We start from the raw sequence: 24,021 nt of genomic DNA on the forward strand, positions 1-24,021 counted from the left end.
TAGACAATTATGTTCATATACACTAGCGTTCAAAAATCTTAAGCTCATTAAGGCTGTAATTAGTCATATTTTGAAAAAAAAAAAAAAAAATAACGTTTGAATTATTCTAATTTAAAATGTATTTTATTCCTGTCATCAAATCTGAATTTTCTGCATAATTACTTGAGTTGTCAGTGTCAAGTGATCCTTCAGGAATCATTCTAATATTCTGATTTGCTGCAAAAGATTCTTATATTTCTTTTTATTATCACTGTTGAAAACAGGGAACTGCAATTTTTTTTTTTTTCACAATTCTTTGATCATTAGAAAGTTCAAAAGTTCAGCATTTAAAGGCACAATATGTAAGTTTTTTTATTAAAATATCAAAAAAAATTAGATAGGTGTTTTTTATTTTTTTGATTTTTTTATTTATGTTATCTTTAATGTTTGTAAGAATGTTTAAATCCAGAGAAATAAGCAATTTTAACTAGTGACACGGACCGTGTCCATATTGTCATTGTGTCGTCTGCCAATGACGTCATAACCCCTCGATTTTTGTTTTGTTGAAAACATATGGAAACACCAAAGATGCATTAATATGTGCATTTTAATAGACCGGTGATGACCGCACAGAGTAGCATTATAACAGAACTTTCAAAAGTATCTAGTATAAAACAGCGCTGTTTTTTTCCCCCACATACGCTCGACCGGAAGAAGCAGAAGCGGTCGACTGTGGCATAATAACAGCTCCGCTGCTTTTGAGCCATGTGTCATGCTCGTTTCACTTCGACGGCTTTCAGCCTCACCCTGCTTCATTCTACTACTTTAATAAATCATTAGCTCACCCATGAACATGATTTCTGCCCGAGTCCTGTAGGATTGCATCGGCTCTGGGGATGAAGACCATGATTCCACACTGATTCCACACTGAGTCACTGAGTCATCAAACTACACCTTTGTTTCTTTGTTTTGTTTTGAATATGTGCCCTCTAACAGCGAAAAATTACATATTGTGCCTTTAACTGAAATAGAAATATTTTGTAACATTGTAAATGTCTTTCCTGTCACTTCATTATACTAATCAATTCAATGCGTCTTTGCTGAATAAAATATTACATTTCTTAAAAAAATGAACCATATTTGGTTGAAGAACTGTTTATTATTTTTCATAATTAATATTTTAAAGAGTTCAAACAATAAGAATTTTTCCCTACTGACCACCGTTGTTTTTTATGCATTTTTATATTTGCAATAAATAAGTAAACAAACAAACAAACAAATTACTTTTGGTTTAATCTAGCAAATTATTTATTTAAAAATAAATACTTCAGGGTTCTTTTGTCAGCAAGAACATTTGTCAGCAACAAATTATTTATTTATTTATTCCTAGAATAAAATATTTTTTAATGTAATTTTTAAATTAGAAATGTTTATTATTTTTCATAACTATTATTTTAAAGAATGCAACAATTTGGATGGTTTTTTCTTCTACTGGCTACCATTGTTTTTTAATTATTATTATTATTATTGTTTAATATAATTCCTAGAATTTTGTTCCATTAAATGTTAGGTTTTCTTTAAAGGGATACTCCACCCCAAAATGAAAATTTTGTCATTAATCACTTACCTCCATGTCGTTCCAAACCCGTAAAAGCTTCGATCGTCTTCGGAACACAATTTAAGATATTTTAGATGAAAACCTGGAGGCCTGTGACTGTCCCATAGACTGCCAAGTAAATAACAGTGTCAAAGTCCATAAAAGATATGAAAGTCATCGTCAGAATACTGCCAGAATCTGCCATCAGACATGCAATCTGGGTTATATGAAGCGAAGAAAAGAAAAAAAAAGACTTTATTCAACAATTCCTTTGTCAACGGTCTCCTCTGTGTCTCTTATTATCACTGTATGCTGTGTATGCTCTTCTGTTTCATCCGCGCCACAAGGATGCGCTGTTTTCTTTCAAATCAAAGCTAAATACAGGTAGAAACGGCACATCCTTGTGGCGCGGATGATACAGAAGAGTACACGCAGCATACGGTGATAATGAGAAACACAGAGGAGACCGTTGACAAAGGAATTGTTGAATAAAGTCGTTATTTTTGTTTTCTTCGCTTACAAGAAGTGTTCCCCTCACTTCATATAACCCAGATTGCACATCTGATGGCAGATGGAGTATCCTGACGACGACTTTCATATCTTTTATGGACCTTGACACTGTTATTTACTTGGCAGTCTATGGGACAGTCACAGGCCTCCTGGTTTTCATCCAAAATATCTTAAATTGTGTTCCGAAGACTAACTGAGCTTTTACGGATTTGGAACGACATGGGGGTAAGTGATTAGTGACAAAATTTTCATTTTGGGGTGGAGTATCCCTTTAAGTTATTTTTTTCCATATTTATTTCAGCAAAAAAGAAAACTGCAACAAGATATAACATATAACTCTATTTTTTAATAATCACACTTTTTTTTTTTTTGGAAAAATTATGGCATGCGATTTAAAATAATAATTGATTTGTTTCAAAACATTCTTAAAGATGTTTTTAGAGTATCTCAAGTCAGTATTTATTTATTTATTTCCATAAATGCCTTTAAGGATTAAGGGAGTGAGTTGACTGCCTCTTGTGTATTGCTTTATTGTACAACAGACTCAGGCGTAGCTTATCTTATTTTAGCTGGATCTGTTTTATAAGCTGGGTTTTATCATTGGTTAGAATCCAGCCAGCAGTAGTTTGTTTGTGGGGAGCATCTCAGCATTGGATCGTGATCACTGAAGCCGTTGTTGTCCCTCAGGGCTGGTGTAAGTTGGTGTGTGGTCTGTGATGATTGAGATGCAGCTGTTATGGGGTCCACAAAACACAGACTGAGCTCTAACCTCATATATGCTGCAGTCTTTGAGTGCATGTGAGCAAAGCTGCTGCTTCTGTTTCCCTTATGCTTCATGCATTCTTCAGAAACCCTCAGTTTCGCTGACCTTTTCAGCAATGAAAGAAAATGAAAAAAGAAAAAGAAAAAAAACCTCATAAAATGTTTCATGCAGTCTGATGTTTATATTTGCTTTGAATGTGTCATACAGATTTTTTCATTCATACAGTCACATGTATAAGACCATATCTTCCTCTTTCTGTCCCCAGATCCACAGAGACAAAGACACACTGAGTTCCAGTGTTTCCCAGAAGAGACACAGCTTATCCAAAGGTAAGATCACACTTATGTGTTTAGGTTATATTAATCAATACTAATATTTACCTAGCAGGTCATAATTTTAGCTTATCAATATTAGCATCATTACTCCAGTCTTCAGTGTCACATGATTCTTTAGAAATCATTGTAATGTGCTGATTCACTGCTCAATTTTTATTGGTACTCAATTATTAATAATGGCTCTTGTTATTATTCATGTTAAAACCTTGCTGAATCAAAGGATTTTTTAAATTATTATTTTTTAAAAATCTTACCCCAGACTTTTGAATGGTAGTGTAGCAAAGTTTCTGTTTTCAACATGGATAAAAAATAAGAAATGTTTGTTAAGCAGCAAACCAGCATATTAGAATGATTTTTTTTTTGAAGGATCATGTGACAAGGATGTAATAGATGCTAAAAAAAAAAATCAGTTTTGCAGTTTTGCCATAACAGGAATAAATTCCTTTTTAAAATGTGTATTATATTAGTTATTAGAGATTGTATTAATATTTAAAAATATTAATGTTTTCACTATATTTTAAATGATACAAAATGCAGCATTGGTCTGAGCATAAGACTTAAAATATCTTAATTATTATAGATTTTTCAAGTTTTTTTTTGGTAAAAAGTTTTGATAACGCTACATCATAATTTGTTAACATTAGTTAAGTGCAAACTAACAATGAAAAATACTTCTAAAGCATTTATTAATCATAGTTAATGTTCATTTCAACATTTATTATGATATTAATAAAATAAAATAAAAATTGTTGTGGATAATATTATTAAACAGTATTTTTGTTTGTAAACAAAACACTGCAAAAAATAAACTGCTCATTGGTAATGCATTTTAGTTAATACATTAACTAACATTAATCTTATTTTTAAGTGTAACCAAAGTTTTACAATAGCAAACAATTGTTTTAAACTGTCTATTTTTAGTTATATTAAACTGCTTTTATTTTATTTTTATTTTTTTGAGCTTATGTTGTAAGTTGTAACATGTGAACGTCATTTTCTCTCTGATTCATTTTTGAGTCACATTGCTCATGTGCTTCATGTGATGAGCGGTGTTTTGTGTGGCATGTGTGCTTACTTCCTTGACTGTTAGGATGCTGTCTGTGTCGGCAGCAGTATACAGTTAAACTGTAATGTCATGCACAGTGTCTTGTACGAAAATATTTCTACCCTCTCTCTGACCATTAGAATTGAAAGGGCTGTATTGGTTTTTGTACCTTTAAGACTTCTATACAGTATGTAAATGACTTCTGTTATGATTGGCTAGCTTCCCAGAGAGGCGGGAACTTTGCCTTGTAAACACTAGAGTGTTTCTTCACAGACTGAGGCATTTAATTTCAGAAGATTTCATTTTGAGGTTCCTTATGAATTATGAGGCATTGTGCGGTGCACAAGGAGCAGACGATGGTAATAACAAGTGCTTGTATAGAGGAGCATAATGACATTGTTTATCTATACTTGTAACTATTAACTATTCTGAATAATTTTTACCTTTAATACAACAGCAGTGTCTGGAACAGAAAGGTTTTTTTTCACCTATTGTGAACATAAGTAGCCATAGCTTGCTTTTTTCCAGTTAGACGTTTCTGACTGGATTGTCTTGAACTCACAACTTTATCACATCAACGTATCACTTATCACTGATTACTGGTATGTTTTTGTAAATGCAGGAAGTGGATTGAGATTTATAAATCACTTCTTTTACAAACGTCAAACATTTTTACAACATTTATCAATGTTGCAATATAGTTGTGTGGTTTCAGTTTTGTCAGTGCAGTGTTTTTAAAACCATCATAAAAAATAAAATAAAAAATGTTTTACATTTTATTTAAATGTATTGTTTTATTTTCATTAACAATTGTTTAATTGTATTGTATTATTTATTTATTATATATATATATTTTTTTTTGTTAAACTGCAAAAATATTTGTTTTGTTTTGGTTTGGTTTTAAAGCACCACAAAGTCACATTGTTTGCAACTTCCAGGTTCTGGAACAGGAGAAATTGCGTTTTGACAATGACATTCTAGTTTCATTGTTCCAGATTCATCACAGTGCAATGTTTTTTAAAACCATCCTAAAATGTTTAGAAATATTTTAAACATTCAATTTACATTTACAGTTTAAATATTTTTATTTTTGCTAATATGCTAAAAATATAGATTTTTTTTTAATTACTTTTCTATTTTCATTAACATGCAAAAATATTTTTACATTTATTATAAATTTTGTTTATTTTATTTTTCTATTTTTAAAAGCACAGTTTCAAGAGCCACAGTGTTTACAATTTCCAAGTACTGGGACATGAGACATTTTTTAACATCTAAAAAATTACAATGATTATATGATATATAAATACTGTAAAAACTGAAATATAACTGGGATTATATAAAGATACGATATGATGACTTTCTCAGAAGCCTGTCATGACCTGTGTTTATGTTGTGAGTTGTTTATCTGCAGCTGAGGTAATGACGTTTGCTTTTACTCCAGCATTGGTTCATTGAAAGCACACACACGTAGAGAAAGGGCAGCTGTGGCGGTCCCAGCGAGACCCCTCCTTCACATCCCAAAACATGGAGCCACCTGTGTGTTGTGTGACAGCTGACAAAGCTCACACTCTCGTGACAGATCTTCGAGTGCTGATCCCAGCCTTCCCACTCGCTCTCTTCACTTACTCTAAGCTTACACAGATAGTGTGTTGCACTTTAAAAGACTAGAAGAAAGTGAAAGCAAGAGAGGGAGGGAAACGGGCGGTATTTTTCTAGGTGATGGAATCTGTTGAGGTTTGTCATGATGGTTTTGTCTCCCACGTGATATGGTTTTGTTACCCACGCGACGGTATAGTACTGACAGATGCCTCAGATACTTTTCTTATGATGGTTGTCAGACTTCGCTGTCGTGAATACCTGTGCTGTTGTACAAAGATCAGTTCTGAAGAGGAAATCGCATGTTTTGTTTAAGAAGACATTGGGCTTCAGTAAGAGAAAGTTATGACAGATTTTAACTGGATAAACAAGCTATTTTTTAGCACAGCTTTTTATAGTAGCTGTACATTTGTCTGTCATTGTGTAAAACTGTGTGTGTTTGTTGCAGAGAGTTCACAGTATCCAGAGTTTCACACGTGCAATTCAGAAACAGTCACATTTCGAGACTCAGGAAGCGATACAGATGGATTTCTCAGTCCTGACACTGGAGAAGACAACATCTTCAGAAAGGTGAGAGAAAGATTTGTACCTTTTCTGAAGAAGTGTGAGTTGTTTGACACATTGGGCATTGTTATATGGTTGCTTACTGCTTAAGTTTTATTTTATTTTATTTTATTTTATTTATCACTTAAAAAATAATAGAGCGCAACAAGCTGCATGATTTGAGGTTTCATCAATGTCTGCAGAAATGTGCAGAATGACTCATGCATAAGATCTTTGTAAAGTCCCCAACTTTAAGTATGACGAATAATAAAAGCGATTCCTTATCAAATGTTTTTAATGATAAGTTGATCCTTTTGCAAGGACTATACTGTATATGTTGTAAATTAATAAAAAGTATTTTAGAACATATTTCAAACATTTTATATATATAAAAAGGTCTGTTTCTACTCAGTGTTACAGTATCACTAGATATAAAACAATAAAACAATGGAATAAAATAGTTGTGATTAATATCACGATTTTGGACCAGTCTTTAGAATAAAGAATACATGAGTAATAATGGGAAATTCAGTATGTATGTATTTATTTTTTATGTAATTCAATATTTTTTTTTCTCTGTAAAGTGGACCAATTTGTGAAACCCAGTTTTAACACTTGCTTTAAAAATTTTGTGCAAAAAACACTACTAACCACATAATGCAGAGAAGAAATTCAGAATTATGATACATATCCGATGATGCACGCTTAATTTGTCATTTTTGTGTTCATGTGACACCAGTTCTGGGGGGTTTTTTGGTGATTTTAAGGACACCTAAATTTTTAAATCCACCAGAGGGTTTTTTCCACTGGGTCACGTGGTTATAAGTTCTCTAGAACCCTTTTAAACCTCTTGCACGCTCACACACACACACGCTTATAAACCACCCCCTCTGCTTCCTCGCACACATGCTCAATAGAAGCTGTTTCAGGGGCACATGAATAGAGGGCTTTTCAACCCCCCAGAACACCGACAAAAACCTCAGTGTGTGTCAGAAGTGCAAATCCTCTTCACCTTGTCTCTCATGGCACCAGCGCTTGACACAATAGACTCATCGAAACTTCACGACTGCTTTAAGTTTAGGTGTGTGAGATCATAGGTTATGGTTTGTGTGTGTCACATGATGCCTGGATGGATGAAAAGTAGGAGTCTGCGAGTGTGTGTTGGTGTGTAGACGTCTTGGTCAGTCTGGCAGATTCATTTCATCCTGCTGATGATTCATTGACATACTTTTTCACTTTAAAGTGACAGACATCAGTCTGAGAGATGCACACAAGTCTGAGGGAAACAGACTCTTACAGTTTGGATATAGTTGCAGTGGGTTGTAGGAGTCAAACGTGAGTGAGAGTTATAGATTAAATGTGAGGAAGAGGAAAGTTCTAAAAATAATCCAAATTCTAATAAAACTGATATTATTGCTCTGTGTTTGAAATTTTGAACCCTCTTTGGTCAATGCAAACTTTTCAAACTTTAGTCTTTTTTTCAGCATTAAATTTTATGTATAATTCAAAAGTTAATCAATAATAGGTCAGGTTGTGAGATCAGGGTTCGTTTTCTTATTGTTAACTAAAATCATTCAAAATAATTTTCTTTAACTGAAATATACCTGAAATAAAATATAATTATTAGATAAAAAAAATTTCAGCATAAAAATATTTAATGAAAATTGGAATTGAAAATCTGAATTAAAAATAAATTAAAGCTAATTAGAAATACACCCCCACAAAAATCTGCTTGTTATTTTTGCAAATCGTTTGCATAACATGAAGTCACGATTGGTGGTGTTATTGTTAACTAAAACTCAAACTATTAAAAATTGTTTTTGTTAAATGAAATTAAGCTGAAGTAAAATGCAATAACTTTTAATAAACTAATATATATATATATATATATAATATATATATATATATATATATATATATATATATATATATATATATATATATATATAAAACGTTAAATTAAATGCTGCCTTGGAAACTAACCAAAGTAAAATAAGTACTAAAATTACTACAATTGATTTTAAAATAAATGTAATGCTAAAAATAAATATTTATAAAAATTGCTTGTTATTCTTGCAAAACTGTCTGGATCAGTGTTGTTATTGTTATCTAAATCTCAAGCTTTTAAAAAATCTTTCATTTTTAATCTTTTTTTCATTCAACAAAAACAAAGTTTAAATCTTAGATGAAAAACAACAAACTTTAACAAAAATTAACGAAATGTTGTGTATCACAGTGTGACAGGAAATTTATATTATATATATATATATATATATATATATATATATATATATATATATATATATATATATATATATATATATATATATATATATATAATATATATATAACTATATATAAATTATAAAATATAAAATATATATATATAAAAAAAGGATATACTTAATTTCTGGTAATAGCATTTTTGGCAGCATAATTGCTTGAGTTGTTTAAGTCAAACCATTTTTTTTCTTTGCACTTTCCATTCATCATTGACAAGACATATGCAGGTTTTATAGTACTGTAGTAATTTGCGGAGTAATTTTTCATCTGTTTGTGTCGGATTGTTTCTTGCTCAGGGGCAGGAGGCAGTAGGGGGAGGTGACAGACGAGGAGGTGTCTGTTTCCTGCTCCTCCACAGACGACACAGCCAGCGTGGGCCATCCAAGCTCCTCGGCCGAGAGCTCAGAGGAGGTGCGGCACGGAGGGGAGGTGGAAGAGGAGGCCAAAGACAGCTTAACGGACGTGCCGCTGCCCACCTCTCTCTTCCGCTCCACCGTACGCTCGCTCTCTCCCTTCCGCAGACACAGCTGGGGACCTGGGAAGAACCAGGGAGGGGAAAAAGAGATGAACCAGCGCAGGTACCTGACATCATGTTTCTTATTAGGACCATTTGTATTTTCTGCTTTGTGAAAACTGATTATCAATACATTATTTAATATATAAATTCAAAAATATTTTGAAAATGTTATATTTAAACATCATAGTAGTATTTATCGTACTAGCTTTAATTAATAATGATAATAATATAAGATAATTCTTAATAAAAAATAGTAAGTCCATTTTTTGAGGTGTGCTTAGTTGTCATAATGTTGCAATGCAAGACGTCTTAATGGTACTAACATATAATATACAGACATACTACAGTTTTAAAGTTTTGGGGTCGGAGAGGATTTTTATTCATTTATTTTTTTAAATGCTTTTGGAAAAAAAAAACTTATGCTCACCGAGGCTGTATTTATTTGTTTAAAAATACAGCAAAAAGCAGTAAAATTATGAAATAATATTTTAGATTAAAATACCTGTTGTTAATTTCAATATATTTTAAAATGTAATTTATTTCTGTGATGGAAATGCTGAATTTTTAGTTTTCAGTGTCACATGATCCTTCAGAAATCATTCTAATATGCTGATTTGCTGCTCAAGAAACATTTTCATTTATAATTATACATTTTGAAATGGATGTGTAGATTAATATTTTTGTGGAAATGTGATACTTTAAGTTTTTTTTTTCTTTCATAAATAGAAAATTCAAAAGAGCAGCATTTATTTGAAATAGAAATCTTTTAGCATTGACATCTGATCAATTTAATGCATTCTTGCTGAATGGAAGTAATTTATTTAAACAAAATTCCTGACCCCAAACTTTTGAATGGTAGTGTAAATGTATATGTGTGTAAATAAGTAAAGATTTACCAAATATGATGGAAATGTACATCTTATCAAAGATGACTGGCCAAAAAGTATTTGGGTTTTTAGGTTTTGAGGCACTGAATTCACAATTTCTCATTACACACTGAATGCTAATACATTAGCACCTTAAACACAACACACCCAAAACATGTCTTGCTCTGAGAATGACGTCGCTCACACTTCTCCATCATGTGACATCCTCATGCCTTTGCATGCTTTTGCAGTCATTCTCACCTCTCTCTTCCCTCTGTTACTCATTTGCATTCACTCTTTTTTTTACTTTATTAGTTTCACTTTTACCTTTCAGAGGCTTTTATTATAGTCATAGTAGTTTAAATCTCTCATATTTCCATGTCATCTCACTCCTCTCATCATCTTTCCATTTCCAGCTCTGTACGAAGTACAGGAGAGGAAAAGCCTATGTTTTACCGAAGAAGGTATCCTGTTTTCTTTTATATTCTTGAGTATTTTGAGATGTCCATTAGTATCTGAAATCCTTATAGAGTGCAACAGTGATTCCTATTTCCATGCATTGCATAAATCACAGTACTGAGAATTTAGCAGTTAAAACACAGTTTTGTTCTGATTAAAAACTAAATGTGTATTAAAATAAATACATATTTTCCATAAGTATTAAAGCTATTCATTTTATCTATACTTTTGCCCTACAGTTAAGGAACACAGTACTTATTAATCTATTAATATATAATAGAACAAAAAATTATCTTGGAAATTAATAAATAAATATAAAATAAATTTAATATAAATGTCAAATGATTAATTGTGATTAATCACATTTAAAATAAAAGTTTTTGTTTACATAATATACTACGTGTTCTGCGTATATTTATGTATATATAAAAATACAGACATACAGTATATATTTTGATAATATTTTCATGTATATACATTTATATATTTACATTCCTATATTATTTATTTATATATATATATATATATATATATATCTATATCTCTATATATATATATATATATATATATATATATATATATATATATATATATAATATTTAATGTATAAACATTACATATTTTTCTTAAATGTATACATGCACGTGTTTGTATTTATACATACATAATTAATGTACACACTATATACATATAATATGTAAAACAAAACTTCTTTTTAGGATGCAATTTAATCGTTTGACAGCACTAACATATACAGTAGATATACATATATGCCCCCCCCCAAAAAAAAATAAATAAATAAATAAATAAATAAATAAAATGAATAGGATTTTAACTTCTGGAACCCTACTGTTGTGCTCTATTTGAGTGTAATAATCTTTCCAGTATATTTCAACAAACTGTTCACTGAATAAATGCTCATTTTTCCATTCTACTACCCTTCTAACTGGTTTGTGCCCACTGGTGCCCCCTTTTTTTGGTCAGTCTGAGCTGGTGCCCCAGTGAACCCTGTCGAGAGCTGGAAGAAATTAGAGAGCTCATCAGGTACTGCGTTGTGTGCAAGCTTCCTGTAAATCCAACCGAAGAGCCAATCCCTCTGACAAGCACAAAGAGCTTTTGCATCATTATTTGCATTACCTGTTTGCCAGAGCAAAGTGAAGCGTTTGTTTAGGCCTTATTCTCTGCTGCTTCAGTCGGCCTCAGTAAAGCTTAGAGAAACGATGGCTTTTAAAAGTTAGTTGTGTTGTTGCCTAAATACTTAGAAGAGCTGCTTTTTCTTTTTGCTGTGTAGTTTTTGTCGATTTTTTTTTTTGGTTTGTTTTGTTTTATGTTGTGTATTATTTTTTTTTTTTTGTATGTTGTGAGTGTGTGGTGTGAGGGTGTGTTTGTAAACCTGCTTCAGATTGTTGCACTAAAATGTGAAATAGTATTTAATATGACTGATTTGACATGACTACAGTAGGTTACAGCAATTGGGGTCATTTTTAAATGTCAGAAATAATCAACATTTTCTATATATATATATACACATATATATTCTTAGAGTGAGGTTTCGTTTTTTTATTTCTCTTAAGTAAGTGTGTGTTGATTTTTATTATTATTATTTTGAGGTTTGAATGTGGAATACATGCTTGTGTATATATTAGCATCCCAAAACACTTTTCAGTTTACTGTTGTGCTCTTCACTGTGCTGCTTTGAGCTTGTGTTTTGTATATGGCATTGCTTCTAAGATAAGGTCTTGGTGTCTTGTACTAACAGCAGCTATTCTGTTGGTGAAATCTTCAAATACTAGACTTTAAAGAAATAGCCTAAACCTGTTAGCTTTGCATGGTCTCAAACCACCCAACTACATTTTGATACTGCATTTTTAGTACTTTCTGATGATGTCCCAAGTTGTTCTTTAATTGTATTGCAGTATTTAAGTAGCTGCACATCATAATTATTTTCTAAAAGTTAATATATTGTATATTAAATAATTTGTTATGCAGTTTTAGTGTGGATACTTCTGTTTTGGGTGTAGTGCAATATGAACATCCGCTTTTGCATATTTTACATCTGGTTTGTCAGTAGTACACCACACACAGACACATGCGTATGCCTTTTTGGGTGAAAAAGAAACCATGTAAACACCACATAATTTTTTTTTTAAGTGATTTAAAAAGTAGTGAGGGACAGATACACAGACAGTGCTGCAGGTTGTGTGAACATCCAGAGTTCTCCAGATAGTTTTGGAAAAATTAGAAATGTTGATCAACAAGTACAAAACAGTGTGTATTGCACAGCTTTGCTTTCATTTCTGTCACTTTAAATAAGACCACTCTCAAAATTCTTTTTTTCTTTTTTGTTTATATACACTATTTTTATAAATTTTTATAATTTAAAATATTTCATAATTTAGTTTTTCTTTTTTATATAATTTTATTTTTATTTATTTAGTAATTTATTTGTTAATTAATTTATAATCATTTTATTATTTATATTATTTTTTTAAATTTATTTATAATTTCTTTTTTTTTTTTTTTTTCTTAGCATAACTGAGCTCTTTATGATGTGTTCTGTTGTAGTTATAGTTTGGAGGGTCTAGCAGCAGGGATTGAGGATGGCAACCGTTGGATACCGCAGTCCGGAGGTCCATCAGAGGATCAGCGAGGGGTGCAGAGGCAGGGGAGTGAGGATAGGTGATGTCTGTTGTATATGAAGGTAGAGAGGTTGCTTTTTTGTTTTTGGAGAATTCAGGGTTGAAGGTTGAGAGGTGAGTATAATGGTTTGTGAATTTTGGGTTAAAATACACAAACCATTTGAAATGATTCTTGAAGCCAACATAAAACAATCTGAGCGAAAAACAATTAATAATTCTTAGCGCTCTGTTTTCCTGAAAGCACTTTAGGTGGAAAAAGTAGAGTGTGCAGTATGTTTCGGTGTACTTAACCTAAGCACTGAGCATCTGAGTTTGTGATTTCAGAAATCAAGGAAGTACCATCAGTTCAGACACAGTGGTCCATCTGTGACTCTCCCCCTCAAAAAATCAGTCTCTATGCTTTCCATCAGCCAACGGGACATAGATGGTAAGTAAAGCTGCTTTATCTTGTTTCCAGTTTTCCTGGCTTCCCCCCCCCACCCGGCGCGATCACGTCCGCTGGATTGATTACATAACAGATTTTGTGCTGGAAACATCTTTTTCTCTCAGAAAACCAGATTTTTCTTATTAATTCCTTGTTTCAGAGGTTGTACGAGTACAGGTGGTACCAGTATAACATAATTTGTTTTCTTCATCTGGTTTGTGTTAGTCGTCCTCCACCATTTCTGAGGCCCTGAATCATCTGGTTTAATAAGTACTTGCTCTGATTTTTTGATCCCCAATGCGGCCACCCAGCGATAGCAAGGATTCGGCGAAAGAGGCAGATCTCTTTTACCTTCAACCTCTCACCGCTCCTCCCCAAATCTAAAAGTGTCTTTACTGTCAGCTCTTCATCTAGTGATGAGGAGGACATCATAAGTAAGTTGCAATAGAATCTTCAGGATAATAGCATCCTCAGCATAGTAACCTCCAGCGTCTCGTCCCTAGATGATGTCCTGGATTTCACAGAACAGTAGATGTTGAGATAGATGAAACATGCTAGCCACCTTTGAAACCTGTCCCTCATTTAGACCAATACATTTTCTGGAACACTTTTGAACTGTGTTTTTGGGGTACTAAACCACATATTAAGAAGTAAGGAATAATGCAAATTCAGCATAGTTTTCAAAATGTCTTATTGAAACTTGGTGTTTCATGTTATTTCAAATTTTATAATACATATCATTTTTAAATTTATTTCCCCTTAGTTAATCAATTAAAAAATGTCAGTCTTCTCCTCCATAAAATAAAAGAGTGTTATTATATGTAGTGATTTCAGCAACCAAAAAAATGCGATCAAAACAAGTAATTTGGTTTTGGCTGAAATTATTGACCAAAACAAAGCTGTTTAATTAGCATTTCTTTAATGGTGCATTTTGATTGTAACGACGTCTATTTCAAGTACACAGCTTGGATATGCTACATGTAAACATGTCAGCTGTGTAGACGCATTTTTACATGACCAAAGATAATGCTAGAGTTGCAATATGTATAATTTGTTCAGCTGAAATATTGAGAGGCTGGTTTAATTTATCACCTTATGAGAGCATGACACCCTGAAAAACATTCAGTTCATTACCTAATAACCCAAATTAAATAACCAACATTGTGTTTTTAGTTTTGGTTTTCATGAAAATATTAATTTCAGTTTTAGTATAAACAAAAAAAAAATATTTTGGTGCGTTACTAAACATACTGTATAGCTTCAGAAGATGCCCATGAACTACTTTTATGGTACTTAAGGCTGGGCGATACATCGAATATTAGCCATATTATCACAATATCTTTACTGACTATATAAAATTAGGGAAGATTGTGTAACGTACTTTTTAACAATAGCTGTTCCATCCAGATCATGTCTTTTCATGGGGGTCAAAAAATGACCCTTTTAAATTTTTGAGAGGCAAAGTATAAATATCAATATATACAGAATAAATATTGACAAAATATTGAGAGATAATTTTTTTAGCTATATCACCAAGCTCTAATGAGACTTGTTTTTGGAGTTTGAGAGTAACTCATGTAAACATTTTATTTTATTTAATTTTATTTTATTTTATTTTATTTTATTTTATTTTATTTTATTTTATTTTATTTTATTTTATTTAATTTAATTTAATTTAATTTAATTTAATTTAATTTAATTTTTTTTTTTAATAAAATGTAATAATAAAATTAATTTTATTTAATTTAATTTAATTTAATTTAATTTAATTTAATTTATTTTTTTTTTTTTTATTTTTTTTTTTTTTTATTTTATTTTATTTTATTTTTTTTAAATTTTTTTTTATTTTTATATTTTATTTTATTATTTTATTATTTTTTTTTTAATTATTTTTTTTTATTTTTTTTTATTTTTTTTTATTTTATTTTATTTTATTTTATTTTATTTTATTTTATTTTATTTTATTTTATTTTATTTGTGAATTTAACTATTTAATATAGCGTTTTTGTCCCCCATACATGTAACTAAATATGATTTCATGATATAAATTTAATATGATATAGTTTTAAAAATTCTATAATGATTAAATACACCACAAGTCATTTTAATCTGGTCGAACTGCTTAATGAATCACTAACTCTTTTTCAAAAAGCCGGTTTTGCATGTGTACGTAAATCTGGCTCTACCACGGGGCAGTGGAAGCTGTTTGTTGTTGGTGATGCTAATTTGACTCCATCATTGTGCTTGTAGGCATGACTTCATTCACCAGTACCACCGGTTCAATGGGATACAGGTAAGAAGCTTATTAATATTTTGGCTAATTTCATATTGACATTTCTGGAAACACTGGAAGCACAGTAATTCATGCCTTTATATCTTGGTTGTTTAGCATCACAGAGGAGGAACCTGGACCTTTAAGAGGAGATTTTGAAAAAAGTACCACCAAAGTTAGCCGGACGTTCAGCTACTTGAAGAACAAAATGTACAAGAAAGCCAGAGTAAGTCGACTTTTGTGGTCAAATGTTTTTTTTTCTAATGTTTTTTTTTTCTTCTATTCATTTGTTGTAGATTTGTTTTTTTTTTCCCCATTTAATTCATACTGATGACTGGGTGCGAATTATCACCTGGTCAAACAACTGAAAGACAGGAATTTACTAAACTGAATGAAGAAGTATATTGTGTCGGGTTCTTTCTTAGGGTTTTTTGTGAGTAATAGAGGAAGTGGAGGCACAATAATGTTTCATCCTTAACTCTTAGCTCAGCATTTTATCTCTTTAAAGGGCCAGTACTTTATTTACAAACTGCAGAGACATAATGTGCAGTGAAGCACAAAAGTAATAATTATTCAAAATAATATTTTATATGTAATTTTTTTTTTAAATATATATTTTTAGGCTACTTTACATATATAATTTCTGAATTGACCTCCTATTACTTCCCAAAAGGCATTCAGGACTCGGATTTCAAGATATTATGAAGATGTTTTCACATTTTGTGCAATGTAAAATGAAACATTAAAATCAATCTCTCTGCATCATACAGGAACTTAGGAGTTAAATACACTTTAAACATTCAGTTTATACCCTGAAAGGCTTGCAGTTCTTCTTAGTGTCTAGAAATGTTTTCATAAGGGTGTTTTTACACTAAAATGTACAGATTTCATCAGCACTTTGCCGTTCTGAGAGCAGTGCAATAAAAAAAAGGAAGTTAGAGTCACAGCACCTCCCAGCTCGAATTGGATCACTTCCTCCTGAATCTGAGGTGATGCTGAACTTCTTGTCTCGGTCGAGAGTCTTGCAAAGGCTCTGCCTCCTACAGTAATGTTATATAGAAAGTTTTGCGAGGTGCAGGGCCGCTATCAGAGGGTAAGGAGCTTGAAGGGAGAAGAGGTAGGCTGAATCTCAGACACTGCCTCATTTGAGGAGAGCGATGATTTGCCCTGTTGACTTTTGTTGTGGTTTGTTTTGTGTGTGTGTCTAGATGTTCACAATTTCTGAAATGGTTGTTTACTTATTTGTTGTATAATTTTGGTCAATCGAATTGATTTGATTGCTTTTTTTTTCGTGGTGGTTATTTTTTTTTTTGTGTTTTTTATTCATCTGATGGTGGTAGTTTTTGATTTATGGTGCATACTAGAAATTAATATTTCAAGTTTAAAGTAAGCCAGATGATATTTGTTACTTTGACTTTTTATTACCAAAAATGGTCGTTTCTGTACAGTTGCTTAACTTGAGGCCTGTTTTTACAAGTAGGAAGCTGAACTTTGTTACAGGAGAACTTGACAACAATCGAGAGGATGTTTGTGCATGACTCTCTGAATCACAATGAACATGCCCTCAGTTTGAAATGACATTGCACCTTTTTTCATATTTTATCATATTGCACAAACAAGCAGGGTTGTTGCCAGGTGTGCCCCCTAAGGTCATTTTTTGCATAGCTTACTTATTAGCTCCAATCTGGGGTGCTCAAGTCCTGTACATTTAGTAATAGCAAACAAGCACCTTGTTTTGGAGCTTGAAGACGGGGTGGTGCAGTAAATTTCTTTGCAAAAATGCCATTAAAGAAAATGATGAGCAATACAAGTAAATGGGTTTAAACTGACATGCCATTACAGTGCTCGGCATATTTGAGCACTAAATGTTAAAGGCTGTCACCTGTTGTAATATTTCTTATGCTTTTTCTGGCACAGGAAAGAGAAAAGGAAAAGAATCGGGAAAAAGACAGGGAGGCCAAAGAGAGAGAGAAGAAATCAGTGAATGGACACGTGTTCAGCACATCAAGCTCGCTGCATCCAGCTTTGTGCCAGCAATGCAACAAAACCCTCAACACTAAAGATACTGTCAACTGCACAAGTAAGAAGCACTTCATCATTGAGGGTTTCAGTACCTGCACACCTGGTATCAATGCCGTTTTTGTTATTTACTCCCTAATACTAGATTTATATCCTTTCATCATCTTTATTTGAAAGATAGCCGAATCATGTGCAGGATGCATATACCATAAAATGTATTTTTGCTAATTAGTATAAAAAAATAGAATATGAAAACATTTTTCAAAGTGAAGGGTGATTTAAAGATGGCTGAACTGTTGTGTCATGCATTTCAAAAGACTCGTTGCTTAAAAATAGGAAGCAGTTCTGGTAACATCATTCACTTCCTCATGGAGCTGCTGAAGAGAAAATCCTGTTCATTCAGGGAGAAGTCTTTTTTGTATTGTTTCTGTGCTTTCCCCCCTCTTTGTTTGTTTTATATTTTAATCGCATATTCATATTTATGTGTATAAAATTCCCGTAAGCCCTCACTGAATTTATTTTTTTGCATCTGTCCATAGCCTTATATCCCAACCAATACATCTATATAAAAATAGTAAATAAATAAATTATAAACCGTAAAGGCAATTATTTTAAAGGGGTCCTATGATGCGAGTTCTTGTTTTCCTACGAGCTGTTCGTGAATAGATAAGATCCGTGAAGTTGCAAAGACATGTCCACGTCACTGTGTGGGAAGATTTGCATAACGCCGCCCAAATGTTCACGCAAAGACAGAAGGTGTAACTTTTATTCTCGCTGTAGTATTGTTGCCGCTGCCATGTCTTGGAGATGCTGTGTGTTTCCAAATATGGTAAGGGGTGTAACATTTCCGTCACACGCTTGAGGTATTTAACCAATCACAATGCACTGGATAGCTGGCTAATCAGAGCACACCTCGCTTTTCAGAACGATGAGCTTTTGTAAAAATTGACGTTTTTCAGAAAGGTGGGGCAGAGAGGAGAAACAATAATGTACGGTTTGTGGAAAATTACGTTTTTTTTTAACCTTAAACCGCATAATGCACGTTGCATTACACCAAACACAAAAAATAATGTTCTTTTTAGCATCGTCATATGACCCCTTTAATTATTTTTTATAATAAGTATAAATAATAAACAAGGAAAATACACTATAGTTGATTCAGGTCATATGTAATTAATTCTCTTTTGGGTTTGAAAGTGTTGCTGTGTTTATGAATACAGTATTTCCTCCAGGATCCATCTGATGACATGATCAATGGTCTTTAGGACAGATGTGTATTTCTAGAGCTTGTTGGCATGTTCGTGGCATTTAAATTATGTCTTTGGTGGAGTTTCCTGACTGGAAGGAATTCCTAAGCCTAAGCCCTACTGTCTTTACCACTTTGACCAAGAGCCAGAATAGCAAACACAATTACTTATAATTAAACTATATTATAACCTTGTGTTTGGTCATAGAGGTGAAATCTTTGCAAAGAGAAAAGGCTGTTTTTATGCTTGGGTGGCAAAACTGAAATATACTGCATGCTTACAGCATCTGAATGTAGCATATTTATTAAAGAAGTGAACTGCAAATTAATATATTCCTAATGTTTTCTATTGATGTGTTTTTTGTTTTGTTTTATTTTGCAGATTGCAATATGAGAGTTCACAAGAGTTGTAGAGAAAACCTCCCAGTTTGTCCCAAAAGCAGAATGAAGGTTTGAGTTTTTTTTTTTTTTAAATGTACCATATCCTTTGTTACACATCAAGAAAATTGTTTGCATTGTGTTAGGTTTCAAATCTCTTCCTTTTTTCTGTTTCATAAACCACAGTTTGCTATACCAGAGTCCACCACTATGCCTGTTGTCACTCTACGAACAAAATGTGGGTTTGTTGGCTTTCTTTCTCTTTTTATACTTAGAAATATTTTTATTTATTTATTTTTTTTATGTCACCTGATCCTACTGTTGCATGTGATTTTGTGTGCAGCATCCACACTGCGGGAACGGCCCTGGTCTGCTATCTTTTCTCCAGAGGAACATTCTGTGATTGCCCCATCCAGACGACCCACCAGTATTATGCCCTTCCACAGCAGCAACCTCTCCAAAAGCATGTCCATCAACAATATTGCAATGTTAGTGCATAAACACCAACAAGTATCGTCAGGTTTATATATATATATATTTATATATTTATATTTATATTTTGACGATTTATTTATTTATTTTTAATATAGAAAATTATATATATATGTTAAAGAGAGACAAAAAAAACTTTCAACAAAATCACAAGTTAAAATTAAAATGAAAAAATGAAATTATGCAACTAAAAATAGATGCAAATTCACAACATGAATTAATACTATAATTGTATATAATAATACAACAATTCACTGCACAGTATATAATGTTTACTGCTGACTATTTAAAAAAAGATGGATGTGAAACTATACAGTATGCAATGATGAATTAACAATAACATGCTAGATTACATCATGTTTCTGTGTCCAGTTATCATCTTGCCCATTTATACAGAAATTAATTTTGTGTTGAAACTTCCTAACCTTTGGAAGTTCAGTCAAGCAAGCCACTAAGCAGATGGTTGTAGACAGTATAATCCTAATAAAAAGATCAAGTCAAGCTTATTACATTGTGGGAAACAGTATCTAGCACAGTGTGTCTAATATTATTTACATTTGGTTAGATATAATAGGTTATATTGGTGTTATGTAAGTACATATAGACAATGTTCATACTGTGCACAGCATGCATACTGCATTCTTAGTAGGAGTATTGTGGTATTATGCCATTCCCAACATACAAATAAATTGCTGACTCTTAGAAATCAAGATACTGATTCACAGCCAGTGAATCGGTCAGTAGGACACTTGACCTTACTGGCCTTCTGTTATAACCACAGTACCTCAACCTCTTCCTGCAGGTTTGACGATACGCCTCTGAGAAGCAGGTGGTATCTCTCTCAATCCACAGACTCCCTCCACAAACCCAACAAGGTTACTGCGTCCAATGAGTCTCTAGATGAAGGTAAGCAGCCATATTTCTCTCACAAGCTTCAAAGAGCTTTCAAACTGATATGTTTAAGAGGAAAATTACAAGTAATTGAATTGTTTAGTGCATGTACTGTATGTGGAGCTCATCTGGGAGACCTGGTTTTGAATCTGGCCTGTGTTTCATCATGTTCTACTTATTTCCTGTCATCCCTTACTTTCGCTTTCAGTGAAAAGGCTATTTAAAATGTAAAGTTGTGTAAATGTTCCCATTAATTTTTCTAGTAATGCACGAGTAAACATTTTCTTTGTGGCTAAAGGAACTGAGATGGTTGACAGCCGGCTGATGGGAGACTTTGAAACAGAGGTTAAGGAACTGGAGGCTGACTCCTGGAGCCTTACTGTAGATAAGAAATATCTGAAGCAACTCAAGAAGGACGTCATCAAGAGACAAGACGTCATCTATGGTAGGACTGTGGTAGAATTGAATGCATTTTCAATTGTTTATGTTCAAAAGCATTTGCTTTGTGAGTTTTTATTCACAAACTCTGACTAAATGAATGCAGAATGTGTCCAGGGTTAAGTGTCTGTTAACTACAAAAAAAAAGAAGAAAAAAAATGTTTATGCATGCTTCTTTATTTCTCATTTCTCATTTTCATTTAGTTCAACTTGATGTACTAAAATAAAAATGTAAATAAAAAGCTAATAAAATGAAACAATATATTTATAATTTATTTATATTAATATAAAATAAAAACTAATTCAACACAATTTTTTTTATACAAATAAATACTAATTAAAATAATAAAAAAAGTAATAGTGAATAATAAAAGTAATAATAAAAATATAATAGTATTTTAATGATACTAAAATAACACTTCTGCTGTTTTTTTTGGTTGTGAAAGTGTTGACATTTACACGTAAAACAACCAGCATCCAACTTTTACATGGAAATCTCAAAGAGATACATCTTTATTCACAGACTCAGAAGCAATAAGTATGCTAAATGCTGCTTTTCCAGATGTTTGGATCTAAACATCCTGTTCCTCTATCAATCCAGAGCTGATCCAGACAGAAATGCATCACTTGCGGACGTTACGGATCATGTCTGATGTGTACAGTAAGGGCCTGCTGACAGATCTCCAGCTGGAGGGCCAGATGGTGGAGAAGATGTTCCCCATGCTGGAAGATCTCCTGGAGCTCCATTCGTTCTTCTTCAGCGCTCTGCTAGAGAAGAAGAAGGAAGGCAAGCTGGAAGGGACGGATGGATTCATAATCAACAGGATAGGAGATGTGCTGGTCAGCCAGGTGAGGACCGTTGATTATATATATCAGTACGTTTCTGTTTCAATTTAAGGACCTTTTTGTTTATTTCTGTACTGTGTACTTGTGTACAGTATACTGGGTTGGGTTGCCACTTAAATGTAAAACTTGGATTCTGTAGCAAAACTGGTTTTGAAGCACCTCACTGTAATACTACACTATACTATATTATATCGTTCTTTGCTTTGCAGGGATAATTTGATATACTGTATGCTTCTGCATGACACTGTTATGGTTAAACATTTTATTTTTAAATTTACTTAAATTTACTTTTTAATATTCAAGTTTGCTGTCTTACAAGTAAAAGTTGTAAGATAACTAATGGGGTTGAATCTCCAAAAACTGAAAAACTGGTAGAAATTGAGTAGAAATTCTAGATGTTATTATGACATGTTTAATGGATGAAAGAAAAAAAAATTTAATAGCAATGATAGAAAATATCTTCACAGATTAATTTATTATTTAAAAGCATTTCTCAAACTAGAGTTTGAAATTGATAAAATTTAAAATATTTAAATAATTTAATCTTAAAAAATGCAAAGTAATAATTATAAATTCTATAATAAGTAATTAATACATAATAAAAAATAAAAATATTTTTAACAGATATTTTAAAAATATAGATTTTATAGATTAAATATTTTTTTAAATGTCATCAAATATTATGTCATGTGCAAAAATTAACCAACATTAAAAAAAAAACTGTGAATGTGCAAGATGATACTTAAAGTAATTATTTTAGCCCAAAGGGGTTTGAATGATAAAAAAGTTTGGGAATACATAAGTATCGTAATATTACTAAGTTTGCTATACTACATTACTTGTGGGTGCATTATATTGTGTTAAATTATATCTTATTAGCATAAAAAGGCATTTTGTTCAGTTTGACATGCATACGTAAACTTGAATTATACAGAAGATTAATTGTTCATATCCAAGCTCCTGTTTTGATTTATGTCACATGGTGTGCTTCAGTTCTCAGACTTCAATGCAGAAAACATGAAGAAAATCTATGGCAGATTTTGCAGTCGACACAGTGAAGCAGTGAACTTCTACAAGGAGCTGCACGCCAGAGACAAACACTTCCAGGCGTTCATCAGGGTAAACGCCTCACTTCATTGTGCTGGTCATTCTTCCCAGTTAATGCACAAAGATACCTAATGATCCTCAATGTGCTCTTGTTTCCAGAAAAAAATGAGCAGCAGTGTTGTCCGGCGTCTGGGCATCCCAGAGTGCATATTACTGGTGACTCAGCGCATAACAAAGTACCCGGTGCTTTTACAGAGAATCCTGCAGCACACCAAAGGTGAGGTTTAGCTGTCAGGGGTTCTAGCGTCTTCTGCTGACCACAAAGCGATTTAGCCTTAAATCTTATTTTTAAAGAAATCAGTCAATTCTTAGCAATAGTGTTTGGGCTAAATAGTTACTCTAGCGGAAAATGTGTATTATGTAGGAGCTCTAATTCATTTTGTGACCCATGTGACCTAGTCTCATTTCCCCCCTCAATCCACATCATTTGTAATAAATAGACAAAATAAAAGTGATAATATATTTTTCTCCTTTTTTTTGGAGAGAAAATACTTTTATTCTGCAAGGATGCATTAAATTGACCAAAGTTGACTGTAAAGATATGTATAATGTTAAAAAAAAAAGATTTCAGATTTAAACAACTGTACTTTTGAGATAATACAAAATGTTTCTTGAGCACTATAACAGCATATTAGAGTGATTTCTGAAGGATCATGTGACTCTGAAGAGTGTAGTGATAGCTGCTGTAAATTCTGTAAACTGTAAAATCACAGGAATAAATTACATTTTAAAAGAAATATTTATAATCACATTAAAAAAAATATTATAAGAGC

The 24,021-nt window shown here is 32.3% G+C and overlaps 1 pseudogene; it reads left to right on the forward strand.

Annotated features, from left to right (window-relative positions):
* Positions 1-24,021, forward strand: part of LOC109110024 — a 77,887-nt pseudogene that overhangs the window by 35,130 nt on the left and 18,736 nt on the right.

Source organism: Cyprinus carpio, chromosome B7, assembly GCF_018340385.1.
Source record: "Cyprinus carpio isolate SPL01 chromosome B7, ASM1834038v1, whole genome shotgun sequence".
NCBI classification, from domain to species: Eukaryota; Metazoa; Chordata; class Actinopteri; order Cypriniformes; family Cyprinidae; genus Cyprinus; species Cyprinus carpio.